The sequence below is a fragment of the Budorcas taxicolor genome, chromosome 17 (assembly GCF_023091745.1).
Source record: "Budorcas taxicolor isolate Tak-1 chromosome 17, Takin1.1, whole genome shotgun sequence".
Lineage (NCBI taxonomy): Eukaryota > Metazoa > Chordata > Mammalia > Artiodactyla > Bovidae > Budorcas > Budorcas taxicolor.
This window is the reverse complement of record NC_068926.1, coordinates 21,704,102-21,723,078: the sequence shown is the minus strand read 5'-3', so window position 1 is coordinate 21,723,078 and position 18,977 is coordinate 21,704,102.

Below are 18,977 nucleotides of genomic sequence, written 5' to 3'. Positions count from 1 at the left end.
AATTCTTTTTTGTTTTTGTTTTGTAGAAATTTGAACTCCAAAACCTGAGAGTGGGAGGATAAATTTTTAAATTATTCCTCAATATTATTTTTGATACTTGCTGAATTATTATAAAAGCATAGTGTATGAGTTGAAAGTATTGACTTACAAAGACATATATGCGATATAATCTGTCAAATTGGTGAAAAGAATTAAGAAATATAAAAATCGGGAGAAGGATTAGAAACAAGTTTGAAAGTAATTAATTTTTCTGTAACTTAAGGAAATCATATTTAGTATCTAAATGAATTTCAATTGTCAGCAAATAAAAATATTTTAGTTAAATATCTATGTGTATCTAACCTGTATCCATATCTGTATCTATGTGTGTGTATATCTAATGGGTTGGAAAAGACTCAGTCTTCCTCCATCTTTCTTTTTTACTCTCATACTCATACTTCTGAACCAGATATGTGGAGATTTTTCCCATACGAAGCTATTCTGTAATTCTCAAGGGACACTGAGCAAGTGTCCCACAGATTTAACTAAAATCTGATACTACCTGGAGATAGTCTCAGATCCCAGCTGGCAAGGGCTCAGCCCCAGCAGACCGAAGCGCCTCATTTAACATTAATCTCAAGTCCATGTTATCATCTGTGCTTCAGATTGACCAGCTATAATTCAAAAGTTCCCAGGATCCCTCCTTGGGTTCAATACATTTTCAAGTGGCTCACAGAACTCAGAAGCACAATTTACTTACTAGACAATTGTTAATTATAAAAAGATATAACTCAGGAACAGCCATATCAAAGAGAGGCTTAGGGCAAAGAATATGGGAAGGGGTGTACCATTTTCCCCAAAACTCCAGGTGTTCATCAACCCAGATGGTCTCTGAACTTCCTCCCTTTTCTTTTTCTTTTTAATGTCAGTCAGTCAATTCAGCCACTCTGTTGTGTCTGACTCTGCGACACCATGGACTGCAGCACGCCAGTTCCTCCCTGTTCGTTACAAACTCCCAGAGTTTACTCAAACTCATGTCCACTAAGTGGGTGATGCCATCCAACCATCTCATCGTCTTGTCATCTCCTTCTCCTCTCCCTTTCAATCTTTCCCAGCATCAGGGTCTTTACAAATGAGTTAGCTCCTTGCATCAGGTGGCCAAAGTATTGGCATTTCAGCTTCAGCATCAGTCCTTCCAATGAACACCCAGGACTGATCTCCTTTAGGATGAACTGGCTGGATCTCCTTGAAGTCCAAGGGACTCTCAAGAGTCTTCTCCAACACCACAGTTCAAAAACATCAATTCTTCGGTGCTCAGCTTTCTTTATAGTCCAACTCTCACATCCATACATGATCACTGGAAAAACCATAGTCCTGTCTAAATGGACCTTTGTTGGCAAAGTAATGTCTCTGCTTTTTAATATGCTGTCTAGGTTGGTTATAGTTTTTTTTCAAGGAGTAAACATCTTTTAATTTCATGGCTGCAATCACCATCTGCAGTCATTTTGGAGCCCCCAAAAGTAAAGTCTGACACTGTTTCCACTGTGTCCCCATCTATTTCCCATGAAGTGATGGAACCAGATGCCATGATCTTCATTTTCTGAATGTTGAGCTTTAAGCCAACTTTTTCCCTCTCCTCTTTCACTTTCATCAAGAGGCTCTTGAGTTCTTCACTTTCGGCCATAAGGGTGGTGTCATCTGCATATCAGAGGTAACTGATATTTCTCCCAGCAATCTTGATTCCAGCGTGTGCTTCATCCAGCCCAGCACTTCTCATGATATACTCTGCATATAAGTTAAATAAGCAGGGTGACAATATACAGCCTTGACATACTCCTTTTCCTATTTGGAACCAGTCTGTTGTTCCATGTCCAGTTCTAACTGTTGCTTCCTAACCTGCATACAGATTTCTCAAGAGGCAAGTCAGGTAGTCCGGTATTCCCATCTCTTTAAGAATTTTCGACAGTACAGTCAAAGGCTTTGGCATAGTCAATAAAGCAGAAATAGATATTTTTCTGGGACTCTCTTGCTTTTTTGATGATCCAGTGTATGTTGGCAATTTGATCTCTGGTTGTTCTGCCTTTTCTGAGCATTATTTTCCTAGCATGTGAGATGAGTGCAATTGTGCGGCAGTTTGAACACTCTTTGGCATTGCCTTTCTTTGGGATTGAAATGAAAACTGACCTTTTCCAGTCCTGTGGCCACTGCTGAGTTTTCCAAATTTGCTGGCATATTGAGTGCAGCACTTTCACAGCATCATCTTTTAGGATTTGAAATAGCTCCACTGGATTCCATCACCTCCACTAGCTTTGTTCATAGTGATGCTTCCTAAGGCCCACTTGACTTCGCACTCCAGAATGTCTGGCTCTAGGTGAGTGATCACACCGTTGTGATTATCTGGGTCATGAAGATCTTTTATGTAGAGTTCTTCTTTGTATTCTTGCCATCTCTTCTTAATATCTTCTGCTTCTGTTAGGTCCATACCATTTCTGTCCTTTATCGAACCCATCTTTACATGAAATGTATTCTTTGTATCTCTAATTTTCTTGAAGAGACCTCTAGTCTTTCCCGTTCTATTGTTTTTCTCTATTTCTTTGCATTGATCACTGAGGAATGCTTTCTTATCTCTCCTTGCTATTCTTTGGAACGCTGCATTCAGATGGGTATATCTTTCCTTTTCTCCTTTGCTTTTCACCTCTTTTCTTAGCTATTCGTAAGGCCTCTTCAGATAGCCATTTTGCTTTTTTGCGTTTCTTTTTCTTGGGGATGGTCCTGTTCCCTGTCACCTGTACAATGTCATGAACCTCTGTCCATAATTCATCAGGCACTCTGTCTATCAGATCTAGTCCCTTAAATCTATTTCTATTTCTTTTTAATGTTGGCTTTATTAAATAATCCCAGAAATGGCTGAACCTTTTAACCTTCTTCATGTGCTTCTTTCTCTTGGCAACTAGCCCCCATTTTTAGGTGCTTTCCCAAAGCTACTTTATAAAATAAGCTCATGTGTAGCTGAAAAGGATTTGTTATGAATGTTAAAAGACATACTTATTACTCTTTATCACTTAGGAAATTCCAAGTGTTTTAGAGGCTCTCTACCCAAACTGGGTATGAAGAAGAAACACAAATGAAAGTAGGTTCTTTGCCCTTTTCTTATTTCCCTCTAAACTTAATGGAGCCTAATTATAGGAATGAGATCATTAATCAATTAAAACTAACTCCTGACTTATGCTTTCCTGAATGCATACCATGCCTTGTCTATCCTGTTGATTCTTCTCCGAGATAAAAAGAAGAATGAAGAATTAAGCAGTTAAAAAAATGACTAGCTTTCTACCCTCAAAAGCCCCCCTTAGCAATCCAGAAGGCAAATCATGCAGGCAAGATAACATCTGAAGAAAGAGTCAGCTAGTGTGCACTCAATGGAGAATGATGCAGAACCTGACCCTCTGCCTCAATGATTCACTGAGATTCTTCCCCTCTGGCCATTTTTTCCTTTAAAAACTGTCATGGCTGAAAAAAAAAAAAAAAAAACTGTCATGGCTGAGTAGAATCTTTGGAGTTGGTGTCAGGACATGAGTCCATCTTCTGTCCAGACTGTTGGCTTTATTGATTAAAGCGCCTTTCCTTTCTACTGACATCTTATCTCTTATATTATTGGCTTATGAGAGGTGAACAGTCAAACCTGGGTTTGGTTACATTTTCCTTTCCTCATTTCTCCATCCTGATGTTTTGTATGTCACTGAGAACTAATTTAAATGCTCTTATACACCTATCAATAGGCATGATATGTGATAAAGTACTAGTATTTAAATTCAGTACTGTGACTTACTTATCCTCTCAACAAGTATTTGTTAAATGTCTTCAATGTATCAGCCACTATTGTAAGTGCCTAGAGAACCCCCACTGAGCAAAATAAAATTCCCTTATTTTATTCTTAATAAACAGAGATGTTGTTGGCATTGAAGCTTTTCCAGAATTCATTTGACTGTATTTGTTTCACAATTAACTACCAATACCCTGAACATCTACTAAAAATTGTAGACACTTAGTTTTTTGATTATTGTTGTGCAGTATTTCAGTCTTGTCTGATTCTTTGTGACCTCATGGATTGCAGTGTGCCTGGCTTCTAAGTGTCTTCACTTGCTCAAACTCATGTCCATTGAGTTGGCAATGCTATCCCCTTTTGCCCCCTTTTCCTCTTTCGATCAATCTTTCCCAGCATCAGCATCTTTTCCAATGAGTCAGCTCTTCACAGCAGGTGGCCAGAGTATTGGTACTTTAGCTTCAGCATCAGTTCTTTCAATGAATATTCAGGGTTGACTGGTTTGATCTTGCAGTCCAAGGGACTCTGAGGAGTCTTTTCCATCACCACAATTTGAGAGCATCAATTCTTCGGTACTCAGCCTTTTTATGCTGCAGCTGTCACATCTACAAATGACTACTGGAAAAACCATAGCTTTGACTAGACAGACCTTTGTCAGCAAAGTGATGTCTCTTCTTTTTAATAGGCTGTCTAGGTTGGTCATAGCTTTTCTTCTAAGAGCAAGTGTCTTTTAATTTCATGACTGACTGCAGTCACCATTATCAGTGATTTTGGAGTCCACCAAAATAGTCTTTCACTGTTTCCATTTTTCTCCACATTTATTTGCCATGAAGTGATGGGACTGGATGCCATGATCTTAGGTTTTGAATGTTGAAGGTTTTGTTGTTGTTGTTTTTTTTTTTTGGTAAACTTCCATATTCAAATTTATATTATACTGTGTATCAACTGACAGTGAAGATGGTAAGTTTGTGATATTACCTAAACTTGGATATCTTCTGGAGTGAGTAGAGGGATCTGCTTTCTATGCTGGGAGAGAGCTAGATATATGCCTCTATCTTCCCAGATCTATCTAAGTGCATATACTGTAAACCTTGGTCGTGTTAGTTCTTTTTCTAACACTGGCACCTGTGTTGTTTTATCCAATGGAATATTTGAAATGACTTAGGAGACTCCACAGATTATATATACTCTGCCAAAGTGGGTCTTGAAGAAAAGTTTACTAATATACACACATGGGAGAGACCCAGGAAAACAGTAACTCACCAAAATGGTCAAAATCCTCTTCTTAAATACTATCTTCAATTGCAGACAAAAGAGGATACTAGGGTTGTGGTTTGGGACTTCTAGGTGAGGTGGACAATTCACATGGAAATGGAAGAGCAAATGTTTAGCCAGCAAATGTTTGCTGGCCATGCAAAGACAATGAAACACAGAGCAGAATTTTTAAAAACAGCCTTTGCTAAGTTCCTTCTTGCCTATGGGCCCAGTTCAGACTATAGTTTTCTACAATGAAAACTCTCTTCTTGGAACAGGCCCTCTATATACATTCTTTCAGACAGTTAGGGGGGAACTTTACAGTTTCTTCCTCAGTCTTTCTTGTTTTTAGTTCAAAATAATACACGTGTCAAAGAGACATTTTCGGGTGGTAAATTTTACTCCTCTGCAACTCATACAGGGCTTTTACTTGAAAGGAAATGATACATGCAGGGAGAGAAAGAGAAAGTTGATATGCATCTTATGTCCAAGAAGCATCTCCCATCACAAGGCCCCTATGAACCAAGTTGTTTAAATGAAACGTGCTTACTGTACCTTGAACTACCAAGATCTGTGCAAGGAGTCTCAGTTTTGGGACAGTAATCAATGTGTGGAACTTCAAATAAAGTGCTTCTATAAATCCCTATATTCATAAAATAAAGCCAGGTTTATCTAACCAGTTAGGTTAGTCTTACACCATCAGTAAAGAAATTAACCATGGGGGCTGATGTGGGGTCATCCAAGAACAGTATCAGATTTTACACTTGTTATTATTCAGTTGCACAGTTATGTCCAACTCTTTGCAATCCTACGAACTGCCGCACACCAGGCTTATCTGTCCTCCACTATCTCCCAGGGTTTGCTCTAACTCATGACCATTGAGATGGTGATGCCAACCAACCATCTTAAGCTCTGTCATCTCCTTCTCCTCCTGCCCTCAAACTTTTCCAGCATCAGGGTCTTTTCCAATGAGTCTGCTCTTCCCATCAGGTGGTCAAAGTATTGGAGCTTCAGTTTCAGAATCAGTCTTTCCAGTGAATATTCAGGGTTGATTTCCTTTAAGATTGACTGGTTTGATTTCCTTTAAGATTGACTGGTTTGATTTCCTTTAAGATTGACTGGTTTGATTTCCTTTAAGATTGACTGGTTTGATTTCCTTGCAGTTCAAGGGACTCTCAAGAGGTTTCTCCAACACCACTATTCAAAAGCATCTATTCTTTGGTGCTCAGCCTTCTTTATGGCCCAGCTCTCACATCCATACATAACTACTGGAAAAACCATATGGACATCTGTTGGCAAACTGATGTCTCTGCTGTTAATACACTGTCTAGTTTTATCATGGGGGCTTCTCTGGTGGCTCAGATGGTAAAGAATCTTCCTGCAATACAGGAGACCTGGGTTCAATCTCCGGGTCAGGAAGATCCCCTGGAGAAGGGAATGCAACCCATTCTAGTATTCTTGCCTGGAGAATTCTCTGGTTAGAGCAGCCTGGTGGACCACAGTCCATGGGGTTACAAAGAGTTGAACATGACTGATCGACTAACACTTGCACCTTTTTTTTCAGTAGGTTTGTCATGGCTTTCCTTCCAAGGAAGAAGCATCGTTTAATTTCATGACTCCAGTCAGCATTTGCAGTGATTTTGGAGTCCAAGAAGAGAAATCTGTCACTGCTTCCACTTTTCCCCCTTCTATTTGTCATGCAGTGATGGGACTGGATGCCAAGATCTTAGTTTTTTGAATGTTGAGTTTTAAGCCAGCTTTTTCACTCTCTTTTTTACTCTCATCAAGAGGCTCTTTAGTTCCTCTTCACTTTCTGCCATTAGAGTGGCATCATCTGCATATCTGAGGTTGTTGATATTTCTCTCAGCAATCTTGATTTCAGCTTGTGTTTCATCCAGTCTAGCATTTCTCATGATGTACTCTGCATATAAGTTAAACAAACAGGTTGACAATATACTCCAGAATACTGGAGTGGGTAGCCTTTCCCTTCTCCAGGGGATCTTTCTAATCCAGGGATTGAACCCCTGTCTCCCACATTGCGGGCAGATTCTTTACCAGCTGAGCTACAAGGGAAGACCTGTTTTTCGTTAAGCAGTATTGCAACTTTGCTGACTGTCTATATGAGGAGGTCTTCACAGTTCATTCTTTTCCACTCTTTTTTTGGCTACCCCAAAGGTTCTGTGATCTTAGTTTTCTGAGGACCTGAGATCACACCCCCTGCAGTGGAAGCACGGAGTGCTAACTACTACACTGCCAGGGTAGACCATAGCCTCACTGCTTCTTTTTTTTTCTCTTTTTTTTCTCACTGCTTCTTAAATGTCTTTGCTCAAAGATCATTTACCAGTGGAACTTGTCCTGGCCATTCATTTTAGAAGTTTCAACTCCTTCTTGTACAGTCATTTTACATTCCCATTCTCTGATATATGTGTGTGTTTTTCTTCTAAGCACTTATCACTATGTAACTTCTATAATATTTTACTAGTTTATTTTGCTCACTATATTTGTACCTCACCTATAGGTAAACTTCAAGAGATAAGAATTTTTTTTTTTCTGATCCAGAAAAAGAGCCATTACCAGAGATACATTTTACCAAGAAAATTTATCTGCATAACAGGCCAACCTTTGTTTTCTAACCATCTTGTTTCATTTTCCTGTGAATGGTCTTCTTCCCCTTTGCATCCCCAGATTCCTACTCCTTTCCTTAGCTTAGGATGGTATATAAGCTTCAATTTTTTGATTGCCTTTTGAGTCTCCATGAGGCTCCCATATGTGTGCACACGTGCATGCGTGTGTGTGTGTGTGCGTGCGCGCTCAGTTGTGTCTGATTCTTTGCAACCCCAAGGACTGTAGTCCAACAGGTTCACCATCCATGGATTTTCCAAGCAAAATACTGGAATGCATTGCCATTTCCTCCTCCAGGGGATCTAACCAACCCAGGGATTGAGCCCACATTTCCTACCTTGGCAGGTGATTCTCTATCACTGAGCCATCTGGGAAGACACCCCCCCCCCCATACATATGCAATTTTGTCTTTTTCTTGTTAATCTATCTTGTATTAATTTAATTATTAGACTAAAGAATCTAGAAAGGAAGAACAGAATGTGTTTCCACCCTTACAGTTTTGAGGTAGGCTCTACCTGTTTTCACTCTTATTTCCCAAGTTCAATAGCTAACAGAGAAGCCAGGGGGATCTTTCTAAAATAACTCAGCTTATTTACTCAATGCTCTTCAGTAGCTCCGCATTTGGTTCAGAGTTAAAATCCAAAGCTCTTAGCAAAGGCTTGCAAGGCTCTACTTGATCTGGTCCCCCATTGCCTCTCTGACCTACTTTTCTACTTCTTTCTACAATGATCCAGCAACATTGTCTTTCTTGCTCCTCTAGTTCAGCAAATACATTCTTCCCTTAGCACCTTTTCACTGGCTAAATTTTCTTTCTTCGATGTTCTGCCCTTCTCATACGTACATGGTTCACATTTTATATGTTTTTGCTCAAATTGTCCTCTTCTCAGTGAGGTTTTTTCCTGGCCATCTTCTCTAACATAGCTACACACCTTTCCATATAAAGTAGCATTCTGGATTTCCCTTATCCTGCCCTACTTTTTTCTTTTTTTATTGTTACAAAATTTAATCACCTTTAATACAGGCTAATTTAATATTACCCATTAATTAAAATTATTGTTTCTCCCTGTCCATGAAAATATAAGTTCCATGACACCAAGGATTTTTGGCTTTTTGTTTTCACTGATCTATCCCAAGAAGAGGCACAAAGTAGGCATGTGATAAATACATAAGGAGTAAATTTGTTCAAGTGTTTTCATGAAAGAAATCATCTTGCATATTTTTTCTTTATATATATATATAGTAAGATATATATGGACAACCGATTGTTAAATAGTAGTTACTTTAGTTCCAAAGGAAAAGAGCAATTTAAGAAGAATCTAGACGGTACTATTCACTATTAGTTAACATATTTTGAAAGCTGCTCTTCTGCTCCTTTCCTGTTTGCTCTTTTCTATCATTCTCTAACCTTGAAAGAACCTAAGTATAAGAATGAGATCACTGTGTTTCCCTGATGGCTCAGTGGTAAAGAATCTGCCTGCCAATGCAGGAGACACGCTTTCAATCCTGTGGTCAAGGAAGATCCCACACTCCATGGAGCTCATGTGCCACAGCTATTGAATCTGTGCTCTAGAGCCCAGGAACCACAACTACTGAAGCCTATCTGCCCTACAGACCGTGCTCAGCAACAAGGAAAGACCCCGCAATGAGAAGCCAGTCCACGGCAACTAGAGAGTAGTCCCACTCGCCGCAACTGAAGAAAAGCCCATGTAGCAATGAAGAGCTGACATAGCTAATAAATAAATAAATAAATAAAAAGAATGTGATCACTAACTGGTCCTAACTGTACACCTGGCCTAACCCGCCAATTCTTTTCCTAGATACAAATAAGTAAGAACAAAGAATGAGGTAGTTAAAAATGACTAGCTCTCTATCCCAACAGCCCCTTTAGCAATCCTGCAGACAGATCACATGGGCAAGATAAGCTATGAAGAGAGAGTCAGCCAGTCTGCACTCAAAGGAGAGGGATGCAGAACCCATCCTCCTGCTTTGATGATTCACTGAGATTCTCTCCCCTCTCCCATACCTTTTTTTTCCTTTAAAAACTTAACGCTGAGCAGAATCTTCAGAGTTGATCTCAGAATATGAGTCCGTCTTCTCCCCAGATTGCTGGCTTTTCTGATTAACGCATCTCTCCTTTCCACTGATACTTGCCTTTTGATTATTGATTTTTTGCTGAACCTGGGTTGGTAATAGTTTGGTAACAATTTAGTTATCTAAAATATACCGGGTCCCAATATAGTTCATGATAGAAGGTGAACAATTTGCACTTCTTTCATATCCTGAGGGAATGTAATTAGAAAGGTATTTACAGCAAAGTATGGTTAGGAATAGAATCATATTGCATTTCAACTTTCCCCAAAGTATTTTGCATTTTAGTTCTTGACTTAGCAATAGAAAAGCAAATATAGCTGGGTCTTATTCCAGCACATTGCATTATAAACAGTAAAATATGTACACAAGTGTAGCTACATTAGTGTTAATAATGGTAAAAAATGTACAACCTCTTTAAAGCATCATCATGTACCAAGAATATTCTTTGAGCTGCAATTCTTTGGGAATAGCTATTTATTATAACGTCTTAATATGTGTATGACACCTAATAAGGACTCTACTTTTTAAAATTACAAGACTCTTTCACTGAAAGGGATTTTTAATGCTAAGTATATATTACTAATGGGTGCATAACAATGTTTCATCTTTTAAAAATGTTTTGAAAATGTTGTAGATCTCTTTTAAATGATTAGCCTTGGTTGGGTTTTCCTTGCTCAGGGGGTGCCCTGCTCAGTGCTGACTCTGATGCCTGGGGCAGCAGAGTGAGTTCATTTCCTTTGTACCAAAATTGAAAGCTGACTACCTCTTGGTTCAAGAGTGCCTTACTTCTCATCAGGCATTATGTTATCTTGCCAAGCACCACAGGAGAGTTATCATGGGGAAATTGCTGATTGCAAGACTACACTTAGAGCTGATAAATATGCAGATGTGTAGAATATTAAATGACTTTATTAGCACTAAGTTCATCTGTATGACCAAAAACTAGCAAATATTAGTCTAATATTTTTAAACAATTGGGGCTCAGGGGATGCCACCCTAAAATATGACAAAGTGGAATAACGATTTTTCAAAATTGAAGTTACTTAAAAAAACAACAGGTGCAAAAAACACACTCTGACCCTCTCCTCATCTACCTGAAAACATCTCCAATACCAAGGGTACCCTCTCCATACCAAGATGTGGACAGACATTCTTATCACCAGTGATAAGGAAATTCAGGGCCTTACAGGCTATATAAATAAACATTATAACTTTTTTTTTTTTTTTTTTTTACTAATCCCAAACTCTATTTGGATTATTCACTAACTAAGCACTCAAAATTTAAGTTTCTATGTCCTGTCAATTCCTCACAAATGTATTGGTCCTTTGTCTATAATATATTAAACCTGTCCACTTTGGTTACTTTTTGGGTCCTACTTCTATGAGATTGCCATAGGTACAAATTAATGTTTTATCTTCTGTTAATCTGTCTTGTGTAAATTAAATTCAGTTCAGTTCAGTTCAGTTCAGTCACTCAGTCATGTCCGACTCTTTGCGACCCCATGAATTGCAGCATGCCAGGCTTCCATGTCCATCACCAACTCCCAGAGTTCACTCAGACTCACGTCCATCGAGTCAGTTATGCCACCCAGCCATCTCATCCTCCGTCGTCCTCTTCTCCTCCTGCCCCCAATCCCTCCCAGCATCAGGGTCTATTCCAATGAGTCAACTCTTTGCATGAGGTGGCCAAAGTACTGGAGTTTCAGCTTTAGCATCATTCCTTCCAAAGAACGTCCAGGGCTGATCTCCTTCAGAATGGACTGGTTGGATCTCCTTGCAGTCCAAGGGACTCTCAAGAGTCTTCTCCAACACCACAGTTCAAAAGCATCAACTTTTCAGCACTTAGCCTTCTTCACAGTCCAACTCTCACATCCATACATGACTACTGGAAAAACCATAGCCTTGACTAGATGGACCTTAGTCGGCAAAGTAATGTCTGCTTTTCAATACTCTATCTAGTTTGGTCATAACTTTTCTTCCAAGGAGTAAGCATCTTTTAATTTCATGGCTGCAGTCACCATCTGCCGTGATTTTGGAGCCCCAAAATATAAAGTCTGACACTATTTCCACTGTTTCCCCATCTATTTCCCATGAAGTGATGGGACCAGATGCCATGATCTTCGTTTTCTGAATGTTGAGGTTTAAAACTTTTTCACTCTCTTCTTTCAATTTCATCAAGAGGCTTTTTAGTTCCTCTTCACTTTCTGCCATAAGGGTGGTGTCATCTGCATATCTGAGGTTATTGATATTTCTCCTGGCAATCTTGATTCCAGCTTGTGCTTCTTCCAGCCAAGAGTTTCTCATGATGAATTCTGTGTATAACTTAAATAAGCAGGGTGACAATATACAGCCTTGACATACTCCATTTCCTATTTGGAACCAGTCTGTTGTTCCATGTCCAGTTCTAACTGTTGCTTCCAGACCTGCATACAGATTTCTCAAGAGGCAGGTCAGGTGGTCTAGTTTTCCCATCTCTCTCAGATTTTTCCACAGTTTCTTGTGATCCACACAGTCAAAGGCTTTGGCATAGTCCATAAAGCAGAAATAGATGTTTTTCTGGAACTCTCTTGCTTTTTCCATGTTCCAGCAGATGTTGGTAATTTGATCTCTGGTTCCTCTGCCTTTTCTAAAACCACCTTGAACATCAGGAAGTTCACGGTTCATGTATTGTTGAAGCCTGGCTTGGAGAATTTTGAGCATTACTTTACTAGCATGTGAGATGAGTGCAATTGCGTGGTAGTTTGAGCATTCTTTGGAATTGCCTTTCTTTGGAATTGGAATGAAAACTGACCTTTTCCAGTCCTGTGACCACTGGTGAGTTTTCCAAATTTGCTGGCATATTGAGTGCAGCACTTTCACAGCATCATCTTTCAGGATTTGAAACAGCTCAACTGTAATTCCATCACCTCCACTAGCTTTGTTCGTAGTGATGCTTTCTAAGGCCCACTTGACTTCACATTCTAGGGGGTCTTGCCCTAGATGAGTGATCACACCATCGTGATTATCCGGGTCATGAAGATCTTTTATGCACAGTTCTTCTGTGTAATCTTGCCATCTCTTGTTGATATCTTCTGCTTCTGTTAGGTCCATACCATTTCTGTCCTTTATTGAGCCCATCTTTGCATGAAATGTTCCCTTGGCATCTCTAATTTTCTTGAAGAGATCTCTAGTCTTTTCCATTCTGTTGTTTTCTTCTATTTCTTTGCATTGATCGCTGAAGAAGGCTTTCTTATCTCTTCTTGCTATTCTTTGGAACTCTGCATTCAGATGCTTATATCTTTCCTTTTCTCCTTTGCTTTTCACCTCTCTTCTTTCACAGCTACTTGTAAGATCTCCCCAGACAGCCATTTTGCTTTTTTGTATTTCTTTTCCATGGGGATGGTCTTGATCCCTGTCTCCTGTACAATGTCACGAACCGCATTCCATAGTTCATCAGGCACTCTATCTATCAGATCTAGGCTCTTAAATCTATTTCTCACTTTCACTGTATAATCATAAAGGATATGATTTAGGTTGTACCTGAATGGTCTAGCGGTTTTCCCTACTTTTTTCAATTTGAGTCTGAATTTGGTAATAAGGAGTTCATGATCTGAGCCACAGTCAGCTCCTGGTCTTGTTTTTGTTGACTGTATAGAGCTTCTCCATCTTTGGCTGCAACTAGACTAGCCAAAAGAATTCAAGAGGAATTCCTCCTCAACAAAGCCAATCTAATATTTATATGTCTCTTTTTATTCTTTTAAATATAGTACCTATTTGGATAAAAATTTATTAACTTTACATCATCATAATGAAATCACCAAAGCAGTGTATCCCTACCATTATCATCTTCTGAGTAAATATCAGTAATTTAAAGTGAAAGCACTTTCATAAACTGAGCAGAAAAAGTTGGGGGCAAATCAACATTTTTCAGTTCAGTAAAACTGACAACACAGTGCACTTCTAAATGTTAAACTTGAAGATTTAGTCTAAAGACAAGTGAAAATGATAGAAGCAGGAATCATTTCTTAATTTTATTGTTGGAAATAAAATTCTATTTATTTAATTGTATACCTAATATTTATACTTACTTTTAATATCTATTTAATATTATTTAATTTTAATTATTTAATAATAAAGATTTAATATTTATTATAGAAATTAATTTATAATATTTATTATAGTAGGTATAATCAAACTAAGATGTCCATTTCCCATAGTTTTTTTTTTTTCCTGAAGTATTTGAATAACTCCAAGAGTTGTTTTCTTATTCACATGCACATAACCTGAATTATTAAATTTTTCATATATATTTTCAGATGATTAGATGTATTGAAAATTTTAGAATGGGTTTTTGCCATTTGAACTTCCCTGGTGGGTCGGATGGTAAAGAATCTGCCTGCAGTGCATGAAACACAGGTTTGATCAGAAAGATGGCCTTGAGAAGGAAATTGTTACCCATTCCAGTATTCTTGCCTAGAGAATTCCCTAGACAGAGGAGCCTGGCAGGCTATAGTCCATGGAGTCACAAAGAGTTGGACACAACTGAGCAACTAACAGTTTTACTTTTTCACTTTTTGCCATTTTACTGTCAGTAACTGTGGCTAATAAAAGCAAAATTCATGCCTTTTATTTCAGAGATGAGTGCTTATAGAATATCAATAAGAAACTGTAGAAAATATGAGCAGAAGAATGGAAAACAAACCTGAATGTCAGATATTTATGTATCTAGATTTAACTAGAGACTGAATTAACATTTTGAAGCATTAGTCATTTAACTTGGAATTACAGTCTGCTAAACATTAGCTTAGAAACATTAGAAAAACATCTATTTCTGCTATATTAACTATGCCAAAGCCTTTGACTGTGTGAGTCACAATAAACTGTGGAACATTCTGAAAGAGATGGGAATACCAGACCACCTGACCTGCCTCTTGAGAAATCTGTACGCAGGTCAGCAGGCAACAATTAGAACTGGACATGGAACAACAGACTGGTTCCAAATAGGAAAAAGAGTACATCAAGGCTGTATATTGTCACCCTGCTTATTTAAGTTATATGCAGAGTACATCATGAGAAACTCTTGGCTGGAAGAAGCACAAGCTGGAATCAAGATTGCCGGGAGAAATATCAATAACCTCAGGTATGCAGATGATACCACCCTTACGGCAGACAGTGAAGAGGAACTAAAGAGCCTCTTGATGAAAGTGAAAGAAGAGAGTGAAAAAGTTGGCTTAAAGCTCAACATTCAGAAAACAAATATCATGGCACCTGGTTCCATCACTTCATGGGAAATAGATGGGGAAACAGGGGAAACAGTGTCAGACTTTATATTTTTGGGCTCCAAAATCACTGCAGATGGTGACTGCAGCCATGAAATTAAAAGATGTTTACTCCTTGGAAGAAAAGTTATGACCAACCTAGACAGCATATTAAAAAGCAGAGACATGAGTTTGCCAACAAAGGTCTATCTAGTCAAGGCTATGGTTTTTCCAGTAGTCATATATGGATGTGAGAGTTGGACTGTGAAGAAAGTTGAGCGCCAAAGAATTGATGCTTTTGAACTGTGGTGTTGGAGAAGACTCTTGAGAGTCCCTTGGACTGCAAGGAAATCCAACCAGTCCATTCTGAAGGAGATCAGCCCTGGACGTTCTTTGGAAGGAATGATGCTAAAGCTGAAACTCCAGTACTTTGGCCACCTCATACAAAGAGTTTGCTCACTGGAAAGGACTCTGACACTGGGAGGGACTGGGGGCAGGAGGAGAAGGGGACAACAGAGGATGGGATGTCTGGGTGGCCTCACCGACTCAATGGACATGAGTTTGGGTAAACTCAGGGAGTTATTGGACAGGGAGGCCTGGCTTGCTGCAATTCATGGGGTTGCAAAGAGTCAGACACGACTGAGAGACTGAACTGAACTGAAACATTAGCTTGTGAGCAATCAATGAACACAAGCAGATATTCAAAAATATGCTTATATGTGAATTTTGTTGCTAACTTCCTCAGACATGGTAGCATATTAAATTTTATCATTTTCACAATGATTCCACTTATAAGAGATTAAAATCAAAATTTCCACTCTAACAGCAATCATCTACTTTCCTTTTCTCCTCTTCCAGACACTGCCTCTACTTTCTTATTTTCTATCAGCTGAGACCTTTATTCTCTGGTTCTTTCTTTTCATCTAATTTATCAGACTCCATTTCTATTTTGACCTTCACCTTTTTGTCCATCTCCAAAGTGCTCCACTTTTTCTCTCTTGCTAACATTCTCATTTCCCTCATTACATCATCCTTTTTTCTCACCCAATCTAGTACATCCTAAATACCCAAATAGATTTACCCTGTCCGCTATTACTCCCCCTGGCCTGCATAATGCTGCTTTCATATAACTAACACAACTGCTAGACTGGACCCAATACACATCCATGACCACAAACCTACAGTCTGCTTTTCACTCTACCCATACATCTAGCTATGCTTTCTGACTTAATCATCTATACATTCTCTGTGTTTCCTACTTAAAGTTTTCTTCACTCTCCTTGAAACCTTATCCTTTCCAGCTAGCTCTTTTCTTAGATGTTGAAATCATCTTTTATTTTACAGACAACACTCAAGTTATCTGGCATGTTCTCACTCTATTAGACTCATAAAAGATAATCATTTCATTTACACTCAAATATTCCCTTTTCTACCAATTTAAAGAGGAATGTTAAAAGTAATGTGACTTCATCCTTTCCCAAGTCTTCAGAGTTCTTGAGAAATAGCTTATCATACCTCTTCTATATTTCCAACCCCTCATTTTGCATGCCTCAGGCAATTCAAAAAACTCTTTAAAATTAAATAATAATTTCTTAACTAGTCTTTCCTCATCATATTTTCTTTCTTAGCTAAAATAGTGTCAAACTTAAGAGAAAAGGAATAATTTCCTTGTAAACCAATAAAACCTGAGAGTGAATGCATCTAGAGAACTGTTGCCTGTGTTTGAGTTTGTTTTGAATTAAATTGAAATTAAATTTTCAACAGTGAAATAGACAGACATATTCTCTGCTCTGAAGACATTTTCTTCACAAGTGAAAAAACTAAACATTAATATTTACTGGAAAATATAAATTGCAGAACCAAATTTTATAGTTCAAAATGGAAATGCTATATAAATAAAATTATAGAGATGGAAGAAGCACATAACAAACGTAATACTTATTTGAAATAAAGTAGAAATAGAAAAGTCAATTCAAGGAAGTATAGGAGAAGAAAGTATACTAACAGTTAATTTTCTCTAGTTTCTCAATTCCATTAATTTTGAGATCCCACAATTCATTTATTCCACTACTTTTTCTGTGTCCCTACATACCTTATTTCTTATCTTTCTTTCTTTTCTAGATTAAATTTCATGGTTAGCTATTAAAATCATTGCCTCAAATAAATCTTCAATTCTTCTTGTTATCTTATTTAATAAAACTCTTTCAGCTAAAGTACTGTTCTGATCATGTCAAAGCTTTATCCACTGTGTGTCTGCAACTGATTAGCTGAATATGACTGAAGAAAAACACAAAATCATGCTGATTGTTTTTATTTCACATCAGTCATTACTAAACTGAACAGTTACAGTGTCACTCCTAAATTTATAGATATTCTCCTATTTAATTATCATAGCTTTCTTTCCCATTTAAACCTAGAAAACATCCTTCCTTTTCTTAATTCTCAGCTGATAACCTTGCTTTTGTTTTCAATGAAACAATAGAAGTGATTAAAAGAAAAACATTCTTTTTTTAAATTTATTTATTTTTTATTGAAGGATAATTGCTTTACAGAATGTTGCTGTTTTCTGTCAAATCTCAACATGAGTGATTCATGTTGAGAAAAACATTCTTGGTTTCCCATCACTGTACCTACATATCTTCTTGTGTTTGGTCTACATACCTTGTTTCTTAGTATAAATTATCTCTGCCCCTAACAAGGGTCAATCAGCCATTTGTGTATTTTTTTGCACCTCTTTTCATCAGTTCAGAAATAATACTCCAGAAATGCTCTCTTCTCTCACATGTGGCACCAGGTGTTATCATACTTTCCTTGAGCCTCCAAATTAGATATTCTTTCTCTCTAAAAATCACTTTCATGATGTTTCTCTACCATTTTTTCTTTTTAAATTTTTGCATAAATTCTCAAAGGAGTTCCATACATCTTGACCCTTTTTCTCATTGTCTATTTTTATTTGATCTCGTCCAATCAATATCTAAGTTACCAAACTACACTTACTGAAGCCAAAATGTTCAAAGCCCTCAGCTTAAGATGTTGGGAGTGGTGGTTTGGAATGTCAAAGGGGAGAAAGGCAATTTACATGGAGAAGGAAAAACAAATATTTTGTGAACAAACATTTGCTGGGCTATGCATAGCCATTGGGACCCAGACAGGAATTTTGATAAACAGACTTTGCTAGGTTCCTTTAATCTATACAGGTTCCTTCTGTCCAGTGCAGGAGAGGTAAAGAGACACAGGTTTGATCCCTGGGTCAAGAAAATACCTTGCAAGAGGGCATGGCAACTCACTCCAGTATTCTTGCCTGGAGAACCCCATGGACAGAGGAGACTGGCAGTCTAGAGTCCGCAAGGTCGCAAAGAGTCGGACATGACTGAAGCGACTTAGCATGCATGCACGCACAAAGAAATTAGTATAGATAATGTAGGGGAGCAAATTTGCTACCTCAGAATGTCTACTCAGCATACATAGTATTTTGAACTGAAAACAACCAAGAAGGAAAGAAAGAAACTTAGAAACTTTCTTTGACTTCTCCTCATCTGTCTATGGCACTAGTGGTAAAGAACCCATCTGCCAGTGTATGATACATAAGAGACACAGGTTCTGTCTCTGCATTGTGAAGATCTCCTGGAGAAGGAAATGGCAATCAACTCCAGTATTCTTACCTGGGAAATCCTTTGGACACAGTAGTCTGATGGGCTATGGCCTATAGGGTTGCAAAGAGTCAGACACCACTGAAGTGACTTAGGATGGACTCATTTGCCTGGTTATGTAAAAAGGTGAAATTCCTTTCAGTCTTTGCAGTTTCTAAGCAGACTGTCTCTGATGTGCATCCCATTTTTCTTTCGTGCTTAATCAATAATAAAACGGGCTTCTTTTTCTTTTGCTTTTATGGAGAGGTTTGGGAGGAGATTTTATTTTTAATTCTATTTCCTCAAGAATTCTGGTGTTGAGGAGGTAATACCTGGTAATTCCTG